We start from the raw sequence: 17920 nt of genomic DNA, 5'->3' as shown, positions 1-17920 counted from the left end.
GAAGCACCCCCAAACAACAAACCAAATGCAACAACTAGTGCAAGCATTCCTGGGGGAAGGCCTGCCGCAGATGGATTTGCATATGGTGATGTCATCCAAGCAGTGGGTCAAAGTTGGTTCAAACACCTTTGCAAAGTTCTATAAGTTTGATACCCTGGCTGAGGAGGACCTCCTGTTTGCTCAATCGGTGCTGCAAAGTCATCCGCACTCTCCTGCCCGTTTGGGAGCTTTGGTATAATCCCCATGGTCCTTTCGGAGTCCCCAGCATCCTCTAGGACGTAAGAGAAAATAAGATTTTAAACCTACCGGTAAATCTTTTTCTCGTAGTCCGTAGAGGATGCTGGGTGCCCGTCCCAAGTGCGGTCTACTTCTGCAAGACTTGTATATAGTTATTGCTTACATAAGGGTTATATGTTAGTTTTCATCGGTCTTGGACTGATGCTATGTTGTTTTCATACTGTTAACTGGGTAGTATATCACAAGTTATACGGTGTGATTGGTGTGGCTGGTATGAATCTTGACCTTGGATTAACAAAAATCCTTTCCTCGTACTGTCCGTCTCCTCTGGGCACAGTTTCTCTAACTGAGGTATGGAGGAGGGGCATAGAGGGAGGAGCCAGTGCACACCCAGATCTAAAGTCTTTCTTAAAGTGCCCATGTCTGCTGCGGAGCCCGTCTATCCCCCATGGTCCTTACGGAGTCCCCATCATCCTCTACGGACTACGAGAAAAAAAAATTACCGGTAGGTTTAAAATGTTATTTTTTTCTCTGCAACCCACTGCTAAATTGTGCTTCCTAGCTGTTTTTTATAAAATCACTTAATTAAATCTAACTCTGATTACGTCAGAGAAGGCCAGGTACCCTACACCATAAGAGGGGGTTTGAAATTTTGACTTGTCTACTTAAAGATCACCAAAATCTGATGACAAGGTCAATTACATCCCTGGGTGGGATTGAACCACCAACCTTTTGGTTAATAGCCCATGTAAGTGCAAGAAATCCTGAAGCACTCACTCATCATGGGAAAGTACCAATGTGTTTCTTACAAAAATTCTCCAGATTATTGACTTTTTAAAGTTTTTCTAGGAAACGTTCTAGATGAATGCTTATTAGCCTTTGTCAGTATTGACTTTCGCAAGGTGTCTCTGTGGCGCAATCGGTTAGCATGTTTGGCTATTAACCAAAAGGTTGGTGGTTCAATCCCACCCAGGGATGTAATTGACCTTGTAATCAGATTTTGGTGATCTTTAAGTAGACAAGTCAAAATTTCAAAAACCTCCCTTATGGTGTAGGGTACCTGGCCTTCTCTGATGTAATCAGAGTTAGATTTGATTAAGTGATTTTATAAAAAAACAGCTAGGAAGCACAATTTAGCAGTGAGTTGCAGAGAAAAAAAATTATGCTGGCAGAAAAGTCCAATTGAGTGATTAAACAGCTCTTCATTTTCTGATTTTATGTTTATGCTAACAAATTTGCTCTCTGAAAAGTGTCCACAAAGCCAAGTCTCTGATTAACACCTTTGTAGGAATGGTTTTTCACCTATTACTGAATTAAACTTGCTTCATTGGAAAGGCATCAAAGATGCATCCTCATTTCAATGTCTACTGAAATAATACAGGTTGACACCAGGAAACGTCACTGCATCCTTGCTGCTTCCTCATGGGGAAGTCTGTTTAATGTGAAAACAAGGTGATATCTAATCAGCACACAGGTAAGGAATTAAGAAAATCTTTCTTTATGGGTGAAGATGTTTCTCACAAATTGTTGTCCCAATGCATCATTGAAATTCAAGATGGAAGATGATTTTCATATATCACTTGTACATTTTGCATTGCTCTTCTGGTGACAATGTAGTTTGTTTTTGTCAATTACCATTTCAGTAATAGGGTAAAGAAAATTAAGAGGATTTTTTAAAGAAAACAATGCTGTCAATATACTATTAAAACAAATTAAAATGATAAAAGTTATTGTACTTTAAGTAAAAATAAAAGTGCCAAAATATCAATCCCAGTTTTTGATTACTTTAATTATAAAAAAAAAATGCACATAGCAGAGGATAGTTTCGATCAATCGACCTCTGGGTTATGGGCCCAGCATGCTTCCATTGCACTACTCTGCTGCTCATGGAAGTGTCAGAGATCCTGAAGACTAAATTGATTAAAGGCCTAAAAGTACTGGACTATAAGGAAAGACTTACTAGGCTGAATATTTATACACTAGAAAAGAGGTGCCTAAGAGGAGATATTATTAATATCTTCAAATATGTAAAGATACATAACAAAGAGTTATCAGAGGAATTATTTATTAAAAGAACACGTGGTCACTCGCTGCGACTGGAGGAAAGTTCAGAACGCAATGGAGGAAAGGGTTCTTCACTGTTAGGGCAATCAGGATGTGGAATTCCCTGCCAGGGAAGGTGGTAATGGCGGACTCTGTAATTGGATTTAAAAAAGGAATGGATACATTTCTGAATGAAAAAGCTATCCAAGGTTATAATACTTAAAATATCAACATGGTTAATCCGGGGGTAACATGAGTTATAGTAGCTAACTAGTCATAAAACATTATTCAGCAAGTATGTAGAATCATCACAACTTAAAACAGGTTGAACACGATGGGCAATTTGCCTCTATTCAACCTCAAAAACTATGTTACTATATTACTATGTTATTGTAGTATACAGAACACCACAATGCAATGAGCAGTGATAGTGAGCACTGATGAGGATACTAGAACTGACACTGAGCAGCAAGATGCAGCACTGGACTATTAGTAATGTACTGTAGTATGCTGAGCAACACAATGCAGCACAAGACAATGAACAGTGATACTGAGCACTGATGAGGATACTACTGAGAACTGACACTGAGCAGGAGAGACACACTACTAGTATTACTGAGCAGCAATAAGTAACCACTGATACTGAGCACTGATATTGAGATTTCCACTGAGAGAACATAGCCACGTCCTCTCCGCTCTCTCTTCAATGCACGAGTAAAAATGGCAGCAACGCGCAGCTCTTTATATGGAATCCGAATCTCGCGAGAATCCGACAGCGGGATGATGACATTTTCCCTTGTTCAGGTTTTCCGAGTCAGGCGGGAACAACCGAGCCTGCTTCGGACCAGTGTAAACCACGTGGAGTTCGTGGGGAATTCGGTTCTCGGAGAACCGAACCCGCTCCTCTCTACCTTATACCCTATCAATTTTTTTATTTTCAATCTAAGCCCCTGCAGTTTTCTGTAAGCATCTGCTTCGCTATGATGATCAACAAGTCACAAGGGCAAACACTCAGGGTTTAAGGCGTAGATCTTAGGACCAGCTGCTACAAGCATGGCAGAGGTGTCACTATCACTGGTGACACCCAGAGAGGTGGCGAGGGAGATTGTAATGCAGTGCGCGCAGATAAGCAGTGCAATGGTAAAAAGGAGGCATGGTTTCATAGGTAGGGGCGTGGCCTGGTGGCCTGAATCTACATTTTGTTGCTCCGGGTGTCCCGGGGGTTGGGGGCTGCACCCGGGGACTAGTGTGTGAGCGGTGCTGGCTCCTGCAAAGTGACAGGGCATGGCCACCCAGCATGACGCCTCCCTTCTTGACCATGCTGTAATTGCAGTCGCACTGCAGTTCAGCGTGATCATAAAAAATGGTGTAGGCTCCTGCTGGTGCAGACTGTATGTGCGCGCAGGAAGCCGCCACCATTTTTGTGATCACAGCGGCTGAATGTGATGTCATACAGTCGCTGTGACCACGCCCCCTGTGTCTCCTCCGTTGCAGACCCCATTTTGAAGCCTTGCCCCCGCACCGCTCCATCCCTGACTTGGAAATGGAGTGTTGCTGACCCACCTCTCCCCCCCTTCCCCGCCCCGATTGACAGGCAGAGGCGATCACATTCTCTGCGGGGTGCCGCAGAAAATGCAGGCACATGCGTATGCTCTTAGCAATTTTTGCAGTTGGATCGCTTATTGTGATTGCAATCCAACCTGAATCAGGCCCTATTACCTATCACAATGCGCTGCGGGCAGTACAAAATTGGGTTAATATAGGAGAAAACCCCCCAGACCTGTGCTCCTTAACTGTACCTGGTGGCTAGTGGAGCGGCTGCCCAGTAATCAGTGTCCACCGCAGTGCGCACACGGCCCACCCCCTACGGCCTCGCTCCCCTTCAGCAGCGGCCTCGTGATCCGGAAGGGTGGTGTGTGTGTGACTGACCTTAGGATGAAACCGGAGCCTCCGCTGCAGTGACCCAGCAACCAGGGCACGGGAGTATACAGCGCCGCTGGGAGTGATGAAGCTGCAGTAAAGATGTCTATTAGACCTAGCCTGCTGCAGCCCTTGTAGATTCTCATAAAACAAGTTCTTCTTTTCTTGTCAAAATTAATAGCTAAGAATAGGCTGCCTGAGGCAGGCCCCTGTTAATTGGCCTGCTACTGAAGGCACCAACTACAAACTGAGCTCCCTGTTCATGGAAGCGGGGTTATAGAGGAGAATGCACTGAGCTTCTTGGGAACAGTCAAAAGCTTTGAGCCGGTTGGTGCCTCAGATCAAGATCCTACTCTACACCCCAATGTGAATCCTTGTGGAGTCCAGTGTACCCCACAGAAGAAATTAATGTGTCACACCCATTGGCAGCAACCTTAGAATAGCTGCTGACGGGCACAATTGAGAAAGGAAGGGGGGGGGGGGACATTTGAATCCAGCACATAGATGCAATTCAAATATGTAATTCGTACCTTCCTATTTTAAAATATAATGGATGAACCTCACCCTGTGAGAACAATCTTCATGATCAAGAGATCTCATATGCAAAATAAATATGAGTTGGGATAGGGCTGGGGAGGGCTGCTCGGGCAGCACCTCCCCCGTCAAGTTAAGGAGATTCAACTGAGGAAGCACAAGGGAACTCTCGTCTGGGGACAACAACTGCAGGGAGACCACATCTTTTCAGATGAACATGGGAGGGCGGAAGGCTGCCTAATACTGAAGCACCATATGCAACAACTAGTACAAGCATTCCTGGGGGAAGGTCTGCAGCAGACGGATTTGCATACGGTGATGTTATCCAAGCAGTGGGCCAAAGTTGACTGGAACCCTCATCTGCATATGAAAAGAGAAAAGGGGCATGCAGGGCATGGCGGCCTTTTGCAGTGCTTGGATGACCCCTAGTTCACATTAAACACCCCCACCCTCCTTTGGTGTGGGGCTCATGTTGGCCATGCCCCATCCCCTGAAGCATTCAAGCTGATTTCTTGCAGCAGCTGGGCACTGTAACAGCTCCAGAGCTGTTCTGTAAGGCAAGTAAAAGGGTGTGGGCCCTGCAGCACCACCTGTAGTTCGCATTGTGCGTTGGAAGGCACAAAGTAAGCAGACGGGAGGAGAAGTCAGGATAGTGCGCAAGGGCATTCTTTTCTCTTAGTCCGTAGAGGATGCTGGGGTCACATTAAGAACCATGGGGTATAGACGGGATCCGCAAGAGACATGGGCACTTTAAGACTTTCAAAGGGTGTGAACTGGCTCCTCCCTCTATGCCCCTCCTCCAGACTCCAGTTATAGGAACTGTGCCCAGGGAGACGGACATTTCGAGGAAAGGATTTATTGTTAAACTAAGGTGAGCATCTTACCAGCTCACACCTTAAACATGCCGCAGAACGTGGCATTCAACAGAACACAAGCCAACGGCATGAACAATTGCAGCAAAAAGCTGACCAGAACCATAACACAACATGTGTATAACCACAAGTAATAACTGCAGACACAGTATGGACTGGGACGGGTGCCCAGCATCCTCTACAGACTAAGAGAAAAGGATTTACCGGTAGGTATTAAAATCCTATTTTCTCATACGACCTAGAGGATGCTGGGGTCACATTAAGAACCATGGGGTTATACCAAAGCTCTTGAACGGGTGGGAGAGTGCGTACGACTCTGCAGCACCGAATGACCCAACTTAAGGTTATCATCAGCCAAGGTATCAAACTTGTAAAACTTAGCAAAAGTGTTTACTAAATAGCTGCTCGGCAAAGTTGCAATGCCGAGACTCCCCGACCAGCTGCCAAGGATGAACCCACCTTTCTTGTAGAATGGGTCTTCACCTACTTCAGTAACGGCAATCCTGCCGTGGAACGAGCATGCTGAATCTTACCACAGATCCAGCGCATAATGGTCTGCATGGAAGCAGGACACCAAATCCTGTTGGGAGCATACAGGACAAACAGAGCCTCTGTTTTCCTAATCTGAACCGTTCTGGTGACATACATTTTCAAAGTTCTGACCACAGCCAGAGACTTTGACTCAACGAAGGTGTCAGTGGCCAAAGGCACCATGTGGAAAGATGAACCACCTTCGGCAGAAATTGTTGACGTGTCCTCAATTCTGCTCTATCTTCATGAAAGATCAAATAAAGGCTCTTGTGATACTGCATGGTTTGTACTGTTTTCCATGTGCTCCCAGACCTTTAAGCAAGTAGCATGGTCAAGAAAGTTCTGTTTGAAAAGAAACAACATTTACTGTCATTGTTATGCAAATAAACTTACATTAAAGCTAACAAGAAAGCACACTCGTTCTGTCTTTAAACTGATAAAAGAAACCCCAATAATATGGGGCATGCAAAAATTGAGATAAAACTCAGTTTTGCTCCTCTCCACGGAAATCTTTAATAAAAGGCGAAATATTTGTTAGTTCTGAAGAGAAACCAGAGCATGACCAAGATTCCACCTGTCGCCTGAGTGCCATGCCAGCAGTTCTCATTCAGCTGAAAGTGAGCACCCAATTTGAATGAAAGAAAGCAGATTTCTCACCAGGCTTCCCCTTGCTATAAACATGGTTTGTACTCTTTTCCATGTGCTCCCAGATCTTTCAAGCAATTAGTGTGGTCAAGAAAGTTCTGTTTGAAAAGAAACAAACATTTACTGTCATTTCTATGCAAATGAGCTTACATTAAAGCACACTCGTTCTATCTTTAAACCGATAAAATAAAACCCCAATAAGATGGGGCATGCAAAAATTGAGATAAAACTCAGTTTTGCTCCTCTCCACGGAAATCTTTAGTAAAAGGCGAAAGATTTGTTCGTTCTGAAGAGAAACCAGAACATGACCAAGATTCCACCTGTCGCCTGAGTGCCATGCCAGCAGTCCTCATTCAGCTCAAAGTGAGCACCCAATTTGAAAGAAAGAAAGCAGATTTCTCACCAGGCTTCCCCTTGCTATAAACATGGTTTGTACTCTTTTCCATGTGCTCCCAGATCTTTCAAGCAATTAGTATAGTCAAGAAAGTTCTGTTTGAAAAGAAACAAACATTTACTGTCATTTCTATGCAAATGAGCTTACATTAAAGCACACTCGTTCTATCTTTAAACCGATAAAAGAAACCCCAATAAGACGGAGCATGCAAAAATTGAGATAAAACTCAGTTTTGCTCCTCTCCACGGAAATCTTTAGTAAAAGGCGAAAGATCTGTTCGTTTTGAAGAGAAACCAGAGCATGACCAAGATTCCACCTGTCGCCTGAGTGCCATGCCAGCAATCCTCATTCAGCTCAAAGTGAGCACCCAATTTGAAAGAAAGAAAGCAGATTTCTCACCAGGCTTCCCCTTGCTATAAACATGGTTTGTACTCTTTTCCATGTGCTCCCAGATCTTTCAAGCAATTAGTGTGGTCAAGAAAGTTCTGTTTGAAAAGAAACAAACATTTACTGTCATTTCTATGCAAATGAGCTTACATTAAAGCACACTCGTTCTATCTTTAAACCGATAAAATAAAATCCCAATAAGATGGGGCATGCAAAAATTGAGATAAAACTCAGTTTTGCTCCTCTCCACGGAAATCTTTAGTAAAAGGCGAAAGTTTTGTTCGTTCTGAAGAGAAACCAGAACATGACCAAGATTCCACCTGTCGCCTGAGTGCCATGCCAGCAGTCCTCATTCAGCTCAAAGTGAGCACCCAATTTGAAAGAAAGAAAGCAGATTTCTCACCAGGCTTCCCCTTGCTATAAACATGGTTTGTACTCTTTTCCATGTGCTCCCAGATCTTTCAAGCATTTAGTATAGTCAAGAAAGTTCTGTTTGAAAAGAAACAAACATTTACTGTCATTTCTATGCAAATGAGCTTACATTAAAGCACACTCGTTCTATCTTTAAACCGATAAAAGAAACCCCAATAAGACGGAGCATGCAAAAATTGAGATAAAACTCAGTTTTGCTCCTCTCCACGGAAATCTTTAGTAAAAGGCGAAAGATCTGTTTGTTTTGAAGAGAAACCAGAGTATGACCAAGATTCCACCTGTCGCCTGAGTGCCATGCCAGCAGTCCTCATTCAGCGCAAAGTGAGCACCCAATTTGAAAGAAAGAAAGCAGATTTCTCACCAGGCTTCCCCTTGCTATAAGCATGGTTTGTACTCTTTTCCATGTGCTCCCAGATCTTTCAAGCAATTAGAATGGTCAAGAAAGTTCTGCTTGAAAAGAAACAGACATTTATAGTCATTGTTATGCAAATAAACTTACATTAAAGCTAACAAGAAACTGATAAAAGAAACCCCAATAATATGGGGCATGCAAAAATTGAGATAAAACTCAGTTTTGCTCCTCTCCACAGAAATCTTTAATAAAAGGCGAAAGATTTGTTCGTTCTGAAGAGAAACCAGAGCATGACCAAGATTCCACCTGTCGCCTAAATGCTGTGCCAGCAGTCCTCATTCAGATCAAAGTGAGCGCCCAACTTGAAAGTAAGCAGATTTCTCACCTGGCTTCTCCTTGCTATAAGCATGGTTTGTACTGTATTCCATGTGCTCCCAGATCTTTCAAGCAAGTAGCATGGTCAAGAAAGTTCTGTTTGAAAAGAAACAAACATTTACTGTCATTTCTATGCAAATGAGCTTACATTAAAGCACACTCATTCTATCTTTAAACCGATAAAAGAAACCCCAAAAAGATGGGGCATGCAAAAATTGAGATAAAACTCGGTTTTGCTCCTCTCCACGGAAATCTTTAGTAAAAGGCGAAAGATTTGTTCGTTCTGAAGAGAAACCAGAGCATGACCAAGATTTTTATCTGAAAATATGTGTTCTCCCTGCAGTTGTTGTCCCCAGATGAGAGTTCCCTTGTGCTGCCTCAGTTGAATCTCCTTTACTTGACAGAGATGTGCCTGAGCAGCGGCCCTCCCCAGCCCTATCCCAAATCATACTTATTTTGCATAGGAGATACCATGGTCATGAAGATTGTTCTCCCAGGGTGAGGTTCATTCATTGCATTCTGGGTATGCTGACCCCTGTGATTTTCCCAAATGTGGGAAACTCGCTTTTATACCCTTGTGCACTATCCTGACTTCTCCTCCTGTCTGCTTACTTTGTGCCTTCCAATGCACAATGCAAACTACAGGTAGTGCTGCAGGGCCCACACCCTTTTACTTGCCTTACAGAGCAGCTCTGGAGCTGATACAGTGCCAAGCTGCTGCAAGAAATCAGCTTGAATGCTTCAGGGGATGGGGCATGGCCAACATGAGCCCCACACCGAAGGAGGGTGGGGGTGTTTAATGCGAACTAAGGGTCATCCAAGCGCCGCAAAAGGCCGCCATGCCCTGCATACCCCTTTTCTCTTTTCATATGCAGATGAGGGTTCCAGCCAACTTTGGCCCTCTGCTTGGATGACATCACCGTATGCAAATCCGTCTTCTGCAGAACTTCCCCCAGGAATGCTTGCACTAGTTGTTGCATTTGGTTTGTTGTTTGGGGGTGCTTCAGTATTAGGCAGCCTTCTGCCCTCCCATGTTCATCTGAAAATATGTGTTCTCCCTGCAGTTGTTGTCCCCAGATGAGAGTTCCCTTGTGCTGCCTCAGTTGAATCTCCTTTACTTGACAGAGATGTGCATGAGCAGCGGCCCTCCCCAGCCCTATCCCAAATCATACTTATTTTGCATAGGAGATACCATGGTCATGAAGATTGTTCTCCCAGGGTGAGGTTCATTCATTGCATTTTGGGTATGCTGACCCCTGTGATTTCCCCAAATGTGGGAAACTCGACTGCATTATTTGTGGTAGTGGGGGACTGTGTTTGTGCTTTCCTCTGGTCAGCTCTGTTAAAACTCAGATTTCTTTGTCTCAGATTTTCCTCTAGCCTTGTTCTTCTTTCGAGAGTTCCCTTGTGCTGCCTCAGGTGGATCTCCTTCACTTGACAGGGGGGTGCCCGAGCAGCGACCCTCCCCAGCTCTAGCCCAACTCCTACTTACCTGCCAGGTGAGATACTATGATCAGGAAGGTGCTTCTCCCAGGGCAAGGCTCACCCATTGCACTCTGGGTGTGCTGCTCCTACGATTTCCCCAAATGTGGGACACTTGACTGCATAATTTGTGTTTCCTCTGGTCGGCTCTCGTATAATTCAGATCTCTTTGTCTCAGGTCTTTCTCCAGCCTAGTTTGCTGTCTGTTTCCACTTCTTTTATCTTGAGCCCCTCCCTTCTATACCCTTGTGCACTATCCTGACTTCTCCTCCCGTCTGCTTACTTTGTGCCTTCCAATGCACAATGCAAACTACAGGTAGTGCTGCAGGGCCCACACAATCTTTTACTTGCCTTAAAGAGCAGCTCTGGAGCTGTTACAGTGCCCTGCTGCTGCAAGAAATCAGCTTGAATGCTTCAGGGGATGGGGCATGGCCAACATGAGCCCCACACCAAAGGTGGGTGGGGGTGTTTAATGCGAACTAGGGGTAATCCAAGCACCGCAAAAGGCCGCCATGCCCTGCACGCCCCTTTTCTCTTTTCATATGCAGATGAGGGTTGAAGCCAACTTTGACCCACTGCTTGGATGACATCACCATATGCAAATCCATCTGCTGCAGGCCTTGCCCCAGGAATGCTTGCACTAGTTGTTGCATTTGGTTTGTTGTTTGGGGGTGCTTCAGTATTAGGCAGCCTTCTGCCCTCCCATGTTCATCTGAAAATATGTGTTCTCCCTGCAGTTGTTGTCCCCAGATGAGAGTTCCCTTGTGCTGCCTCAGTTGAATCTCCTTTACTTGACAGAGATGTGCCTGAGCAGCGGCCCTCCCCGCCCTATCCCAAATCATACTTATTTTGCATAGGAGACACCATGGTCATGAAGATTGTTCACCCAGGGTGAGGTTCATTCATTGCATTCTGGGTATGCTGACCCCTGTGATTTCCCCAAATGTGGGAAACTCGCCTGCATTTTTTGTGGTAGTGGGGGACTGTGTTTGTGTTTTCCTCTGGTCAGCTCTGGTAAAAGTCAGATTTCTTTGTCTCATATATTCCTCTAGCCTTGTTCTTCTTTCGAGAGTTCCCTTGTGCTGCCTCAGTTGGATCTCCTTCACTTGACAGGGGGGTGCCCGAGCAGTGACCCTCCCCAGCTCTAGCCCAACTCCTACTTACCTGCCAGGTGAGATACTATGATCATGAAGGTGCTTCTCCCAGGGCAAGGCTCACCCATTGCACTCTGGGTGTGCTGCTCCTGTGATTTCCCCAAATGTGGGAAACTTGATTGCATAATTTGTGTTTCCCCTGGTCGGCTCTCGTATAATTCAGATCTCTTTGTCTCAGGTCTCTCTCCAGCCTAGTTTGCTGTCTGTTTCCACTTCTATTTTCTGGAGCCACTCCCTTCTATGCCCTTGCGCACTATCCTGACTTCTCCCGTCTGCTTACTTTGTGCCTTCCAACGCACAATGCGAACTACAGGTGGTGCTGCAGGGCCCACACCCTTTTAGTTGCCTTACAGAGCAGCTCTGGAGCTGTTACAGTGCCCAGCTGCTGCAAGAAATCAGCTTGAATGCTTCAGGGGCTGGGGCATAGCCAACATGAGCCCCACACCAAAGGAGGGTGGGGGTGTTTAATGCGAACTAGGGGTCATCCAAGCACCGCAAAAGGCCGCCATGCCCTGCATGCCCCTTTTCTCTTTTCATATGCAGATGAGGGTTCCAGCCAACTTTGGCCCACTGCTTGGATGACATCACCGTATGCAAATCCGTCTGCTGCAGACCTTCCCCCAGGAATGCTTGTACTAGTTGTTGCATATGGTTTGATATTTGATGGTGCTTCAGTATTAGGCAGCCTTCCGCCCTCCCATGTTCATCTGAAAAGATGTGGTCTCCCTGCAGTTGTTGTCCCCAGACGAGAGTTCCCTTGTGCTTCCTCAGTTGAATCTCCTTAACTTGATGGGGGAGGGGCTGCCCGAGCAGCCACCCTCCCCAGCCCTATCCCAACTCATACTTATTTTGCATATGAGATCTCTTGATCATGAAGATTGTTCTCACAGGGTGAAGTTCATCCATTATATTTTAAAATAGGAAGGTACAAATTACATATTTGAATTGCATCTATGTGCTGGATTCAAATGTCCCCCCCCCCCTTCCTTTCTCAATTGTGCCCATCAGCAGCTATTCTAAGGTTGCTGCCAATGGGTGTGACACATTAATTTCTTCTGTGGGGTACACAGGACTCCACAAGGATTCACATTGGGGTGTAGAGTAGGATCTTGATCTGAGGCACCAACCGACTCAAAGCTTTTGACTGTTCCCAAGATGCTCAGCGCATCCTCCTCTATAACCCCGCTTCCATGAACAGGGAGCTCAGTTTGTAGTTGGTGCCTTCAGTAGCAGGCCACTTAACAGGGGCCTGCCTCAGGAAGCCAATTCTTAGCTATTCATTTTGACAAGAAAAGAAGAACTTGTTTTATGAGAATCTACAAGGGCTGCAGCAGGCTAGGTCTAATAGACATCTTTACTGCAGCTTCATCACTCCCAGCGGCGCTGTATACTCCCGTGCCCTGGTTGCTGGGTCACTGCAGCGGAGGCTCCGGTTTCTTCCTAAGGTCAGTCACACACACACCGCCCTTCCGGATCACGAGGCCGCTGATGAAGGGGAGCGTGGCCGTAGGGGGTGGACCATGTGTGCACTGGCGTGGACACTGATTACTGGGCAGCCGCTCCACTAGCCACCAGGTACAGTTAAGGAGCACAGGTCTGGGGGTTTTTCTCCTATATTAAACCAATTTTGTACTGCCCGCAGCGCATTGTGATAGGTAATAGGGCCTGATTCAGGTTGGATTGCAATCACAATAAGTGATCCAACTGCAAAAATTGCTAAGAGCATACGCATGTGCCTGCATTTTCTGCGGCACCCCGCAGAGAATGCGATCGCCTCTGCCTGTCAATCGGGGCAGGGGGGGAGAGGGGGGTCAGCAACACTCCATTTCCATGTCAGGGATGGAGCGGTGCGGGGGCAAGGCTTCAAAATGGGGTCTGCAATGGAGGAGACACAGGGGGCGTGGTCACAGCAGCTGTATGACATCACATTCAGCCGCTGTGATCACAAAAATGGTGGCGGCTTCCTGCGCGCACATACAGTCTGCACCAGCAGGAGGCTACACCATTTTTTATGATCACGCTGAACTGCAGTGCGACTGCAATTACAGCATGGTCAAGAAGGGAGGCGTCATGCTGGGTGGCCATAAGAGATGAGCGGGTTCGGTTCCTCGGAATCCGAACCCGCCCGAACTTCACCCTTTTTTGCTCGGGTCCGAGCAGACTCGGATCCTCTCGCCTTGCTCGGTTAACCCGAGCGCGCCCGAACGTCATCATCCCGCTGTCGGATTCTCACGAGACTTGGATTCTATATAAGGAGCCGCGCGTCGCCGCCATTTTCACACGTGCATTGAGATTGATAGGGAGAGGACGTGGCTGGCGTCCTCTCCGTTTAGATTAGAAGATAGAGACGAGTGACATTTGATTTACTACTAATTTGGGGAGCAGTTGAACTTGTCAGGAGTACTCAGTAGTGCAGAGTTTTGCTGATAGTGACCACCAGTTTTATTATTTATAATCCGTTCTCTGCCTGAAAAAAAACGATACACATACCATATCTGTGCTCAGCCTCAGTGTGCTGCATGATATATCATCTATGTATATCTGACTGTGCTGAGTGCTCACTGCTCACACAGCTTAATTGTGGGGGAGACTGGGGAGCAGTTATAGCGGGAGTACAGTGCACACTTTTGCTGCCAGTGTGACCACCAGTATATTGTCTGCCTGAAAAAGTTAAACACTCCTGTGGTGTTTTTTTTTTATTCTATAAATGCATTCTGCTGACAGTGTCCAGCAGGTCCGTCATACATATATTATATAAATATTTACCTGCAGTAGTGTTATATTTTTTTTTTCATCTTTATCATCTCTATATTAGCAGACGCAGTACGGTAGTCCACGGCTGTGGCTATCTCTGTGTCGTCAGTGCTCGTCCATAATTGTATACCTACCTACCTGTGGTGGTTTTTTTTTTTCTATCTTCTTCATACTAGTAGTTTAGGAGTCTACTGACAGTGTCCACCAGGTCCATCATTATATTATATACCTACAGTAGTAATATATTTATTATATTATCTATACTAGCAGACGCAGTACGGTAGTCCACGGCTGTGGCTATCTCTGTGTCGTCAGTGCTCATCCATAATTGTATACCTAACTACCTGTGGTGGGGGGTTTTTTTTATCTTCTTCATACTAGTAGTTTAGCAGTCTGCTGACAGTGTCCACCAGGTCCGTCATTATATTATATACCTACAGTAGTAATATATTTATTATATTATCTATACTAGCAGATGCAGTACGGTAGTCCACGGCTGTACCTACCTCTGTGTCGTCAGTGCTCGTCCATAATTGTATACCTACCTGTGGTGGGGTTTTTTTTTCTATCTTCTTCATACTAGTAGTTTAGGAGTCTGCTGACAGTGTCCACCAGGTCCGTCATTATATTATATACCTACAGTAGTAATATATTTAGTATATTATCTATACTAGCAGACGCAGTACGGTAGTCCACGGCTGTACCTACCTCTGTGTCGTCACTCGTCCATAATTGTATACCTAACTGTGGTGGTTTTTTTTTTCTATCTTCTTCATACTAGTAGTTTAGCAGTCTGCTGACAGTGTCCACCAGGTCCGTCATTATATTATATATACCTACAGTAGTTATATATATTTTTTTTTATATCATTAATTATCATCTCTATACTAGCAGACGCAGTACGGTAGGCCACGGCTGTGGCTATCTCTGTGTCGTCAGTGCTCGTCCATAATTGTATACCTACCTACCTGTGGTGGAAGTTTTTTTCTATCTTCTTCATACTAGTAGTTTAGCAGTCTGCTGACAGTGTCCACCAGGTCCGTCATTATATTATATATACCTACAGTAGTTATATATATATTTTTTTTTATATCATTAATTATCATCTCTATACTAGCAGACGCAGTACGGTAGTCCACGGCTGTAGCTACCTCTGTGTCGTCAGTCACTCGTCATCCATAAGTATACTAGTATCCATCCATCTCCATTGTTTACCTGAGGTGCCTTTTAGTTGTGCCTATTAAAATATGGAGAACAAAAATGTTGAGGTTCCAAAAATAGGGAAAGATCAAGATCCACTTCCACCTCGTGCTGAAGCTGCTGCCACTAGTCATGGCCGAGACGATGAAATTCCATCAACGTCGTCTGCCAAGGCCGATGCCCAATGTCATAGTACAGAGCATGTAAAATCCAAAACACAAAAGATCAGTAAAAAAATGACTCAAAAATCTAAATAAAAATCGTCGGAGGAGAAGCGTAAACTTGCCAATATGCCATTTACCACACGGAGTGGCAAGGAACGGCTGAGGCCCTGGCCTATGTTCATGGCTAGTGGTTCAGCTTCACATGAGGATGGAAGCACTCAGTCTCTCGCTAGAAAAATGTAAAGACTTAAGCTGGCAAAAGCACAGCAAAGAACTGTGCGTTCTTCAAAATCACAAATCCACAAGGAGAGTCCAATTGTGTCGGTTGCGATGCCTGACCTTCCCAACACTGGACGTGAAGAGCATGCACCTTCCACCATTTGCACGCCCCCTGCAAGTGCTGGAAGGAGCACCCGCAGTCCAGTTCCTGATAGTCAGATTGAAGATGTCAGTGTTGAAGTACACCAGGATGAGGAGAATATGGGTGTTGCTGGCGCTGGGGAGGAAATTGACAAGGAGGATTCTGATGGTGAGGTGGTTTGTTTAAGTCAGGCACCCGGCGAGACACCTGTTGTCCGTGGGAGGAATATGGCCATTGACATGCCTGGTGAAAATACCAAAAAAATCAGCTCTTCGGTGTGGAAGTATTTCAACAGAAATGCGGACAACAGGTGTCAAGCCGTGTGTTGCCTTTGTCAAGCTGTAATAAGTAGGGGTAAGGACGTTAACCACCTCGGAACATCCTCCCTTATACGTCACCTGCAGCGCATTCATCATAAGTCAGTGACAAGTTCAAAAACTTTGGGCGACAGCGGAAGCAGTCCACTGACCAGTAAATCCCTTCCTCTTGTAACCAAGCTCACGCAAACCACCCCACCAACTCCCTCAGTGTCAATTTCCTCCTTCCCCAGGAATGCCAATAGTCCTGCAGGCCATGTCACTGGCAATTCTGACGAGTTCTCTCCTGCCTGGGATTCCTCCGATGCATCCTTGAGTGTAACGCCTACTGCTGCTGGCGCTGCTGTTGTTGCTGCTGGGAGTCGATGGTCATCCCAGAGGGGAAGTCGTAAGACCACTTTTACTACTTCCACCAAGCAATTGACTGTCCAACAGTCCTTTGCGAGGAAGATGAAATATCACAGCAGTCATCCTGCTGCAAAGCGGATAACTGAGGCCTTGGCATCCTGGGCAGTGAGAAACGTGGTTCCGGTATCCATCATTACTTCAGAGCCAACTATAGACTTGATTGAGGTACTGTGTCCCCGGTACCAAATACTATCTAGGTTCCATTTCTCTAGGCAGGCGATACCGAAAATGTACACAGACCTCAGAAAAAGACTCACCAGTGTCCTAAAAAATGCAGTTGTACCCAATGTCCACTTAACCACGGACATGTGGACAAGTGGAGCAGGGCAGACTCAGGACTATATGACTGTGACAGCCCACTGGGTAGATGTATTGACTCCCGCCGCAAGAACAGCAGCGGCGGCACCAGTAGCAGCATCTCGCAAACGCCAACTCTTTCCTAGGCAGGCTACGCTTTGTATCACCGCTTTCCAGAATACGCACACAGATGAAAACCTCTTACGGCAACTGAGGAAGATCATCACAGAATGGCTTACCCCAATTGGACTCTCCTGTGGATTTGTGGCATCGGACAACGCCAGCAATATTGTGCGTGCATTATATCTGGGCAAATTCCAGCACGTCCCATGTTTTGCACATACCTTGAATTTGGTGGTGCAGAATTATTTAAAAAACGACAGGGGCGTGCAAGAGATGCTGTCGGTGGCCACAAGAATTGCGGGACACTTTCGGCGTACAGGCACCACGTACAGAAGACTGGAGCAACACCAAAAACGCCTGAACCTGCCCTGCCATCATCTGAAGCAAGAAGTGGAAACGAGGTGGAATTCAACCCTCTATATGCTTCAGAGGATGGAGGAGCAGCAAAAGGCCATTCAAGCCTATACATCTGACCACGATATAGGAGGTGGAATGCACCTGTCTCAAGCGCAGTGGAGAATGATTTCAACGTTGTGCAAGGTTCTGCAACCTTTTGAACTTGCCACACGTGAAGTCAGTTCAGACACTGCCAGCCTGAGTCAGGTCATTCCCGTCATCAGGCTTTTGCAGAAGAAGCTGGAGACATTGAAGGAGGAGCTAAGACAGAGCGATTCCGCTAGGCATGTGGGACTTGTGGATGGAGCCCTTCATTCGCTTAACCAGGATTCACGGGTGGTCAATCTGTTGAAATCAGAGCACTACATTTTGGCCACCGTGCTCGATCCTAGATTTAAAACCTACGTTGTATCTCTCTTTCCGGCAGACACAAGTCTGCAGGGGTTCAAAGACCTGCTGGTGAGAAAATTATCAAGTCAAGCGGAACTTGATCGGTCAACAGCTCCTCCTTCACATTCTCCCGCAATTGGGGGTGCGAGGAA

At 45.8% G+C, this 17920-nt stretch overlaps 12 non-coding genes and 1 pseudogene across 12 annotated transcripts; 6 read left to right on the top strand and 7 right to left on the bottom strand.

Annotated features, from left to right (window-relative positions):
* The first annotated feature begins 1141 nt into the window (after positions 1 to 1141).
* TRNAN-AUU (transfer RNA asparagine (anticodon AUU)) lies at positions 1142 to 1215 on the top strand. Its single transcript has one exon. It is a non-coding gene; the product is annotated as a tRNA-Asn (tRNA).
* A 5366-nt stretch (positions 1216 to 6581) lies between these two features.
* Positions 6582 to 6697, bottom strand: LOC134988743 (U5 spliceosomal RNA). Its single transcript, XR_010194135.1, has one exon. It is a non-coding gene; the product is annotated as a U5 spliceosomal RNA (small nuclear RNA).
* A 275-nt stretch (positions 6698 to 6972) lies between these two features.
* On the bottom strand, positions 6973 to 7088 carry LOC134988727 (U5 spliceosomal RNA). Its single transcript, XR_010194119.1, has one exon. It is a non-coding gene; the product is annotated as a U5 spliceosomal RNA (small nuclear RNA).
* A 274-nt stretch (positions 7089 to 7362) lies between these two features.
* On the bottom strand, positions 7363 to 7478 carry LOC134988734 (U5 spliceosomal RNA). The gene has a single exon (XR_010194126.1). It is a non-coding gene; the product is annotated as a U5 spliceosomal RNA (small nuclear RNA).
* A 275-nt stretch (positions 7479 to 7753) lies between these two features.
* Positions 7754 to 7869, bottom strand: LOC134988740 (U5 spliceosomal RNA). The gene has a single exon (XR_010194132.1). It is a non-coding gene; the product is annotated as a U5 spliceosomal RNA (small nuclear RNA).
* A 274-nt stretch (positions 7870 to 8143) lies between these two features.
* On the bottom strand, positions 8144 to 8259 carry LOC134988736 (U5 spliceosomal RNA). Its single transcript, XR_010194128.1, has one exon. It is a non-coding gene; the product is annotated as a U5 spliceosomal RNA (small nuclear RNA).
* A 264-nt stretch (positions 8260 to 8523) lies between these two features.
* On the bottom strand, positions 8524 to 8639 carry LOC134988738 (U5 spliceosomal RNA). The gene has a single exon (XR_010194130.1). It is a non-coding gene; the product is annotated as a U5 spliceosomal RNA (small nuclear RNA).
* A 270-nt stretch (positions 8640 to 8909) lies between these two features.
* Positions 8910 to 9025, bottom strand: LOC134988723 (U5 spliceosomal RNA). Its single transcript, XR_010194116.1, has one exon. It is a non-coding gene; the product is annotated as a U5 spliceosomal RNA (small nuclear RNA).
* Positions 9026 to 9169: 144 nt separating this feature from the next.
* Positions 9170 to 9297, top strand: LOC134988721 (U1 spliceosomal RNA; annotated as a pseudogene).
* Positions 9298 to 9890: 593 nt separating this feature from the next.
* Positions 9891 to 10054, top strand: LOC134988665 (U1 spliceosomal RNA). Its single transcript, XR_010194070.1, has one exon. It is a non-coding gene; the product is annotated as a U1 spliceosomal RNA (small nuclear RNA).
* Positions 10055 to 10206: 152 nt separating this feature from the next.
* On the top strand, positions 10207 to 10369 carry LOC134988683 (U1 spliceosomal RNA). Its single transcript, XR_010194088.1, has one exon. It is a non-coding gene; the product is annotated as a U1 spliceosomal RNA (small nuclear RNA).
* Positions 10370 to 11044: 675 nt separating this feature from the next.
* On the top strand, positions 11045 to 11208 carry LOC134988785 (U1 spliceosomal RNA). The gene has a single exon (XR_010194175.1). It is a non-coding gene; the product is annotated as a U1 spliceosomal RNA (small nuclear RNA).
* Positions 11209 to 11360: 152 nt separating this feature from the next.
* LOC134988711 (U1 spliceosomal RNA) lies at positions 11361 to 11523 on the top strand. Its single transcript, XR_010194108.1, has one exon. It is a non-coding gene; the product is annotated as a U1 spliceosomal RNA (small nuclear RNA).
* Positions 11524 to 17920: the final 6397 nt, after the last annotated feature.

This window comes from Pseudophryne corroboree, unplaced genomic scaffold (genome assembly GCF_028390025.1).
Source record: "Pseudophryne corroboree isolate aPseCor3 unplaced genomic scaffold, aPseCor3.hap2 scaffold_1084, whole genome shotgun sequence".
In the NCBI taxonomy this organism is placed as follows: domain Eukaryota; kingdom Metazoa; phylum Chordata; class Amphibia; order Anura; family Myobatrachidae; genus Pseudophryne; species Pseudophryne corroboree.
This window is presented reverse-complemented; position numbering and strand designations above follow the sequence as displayed.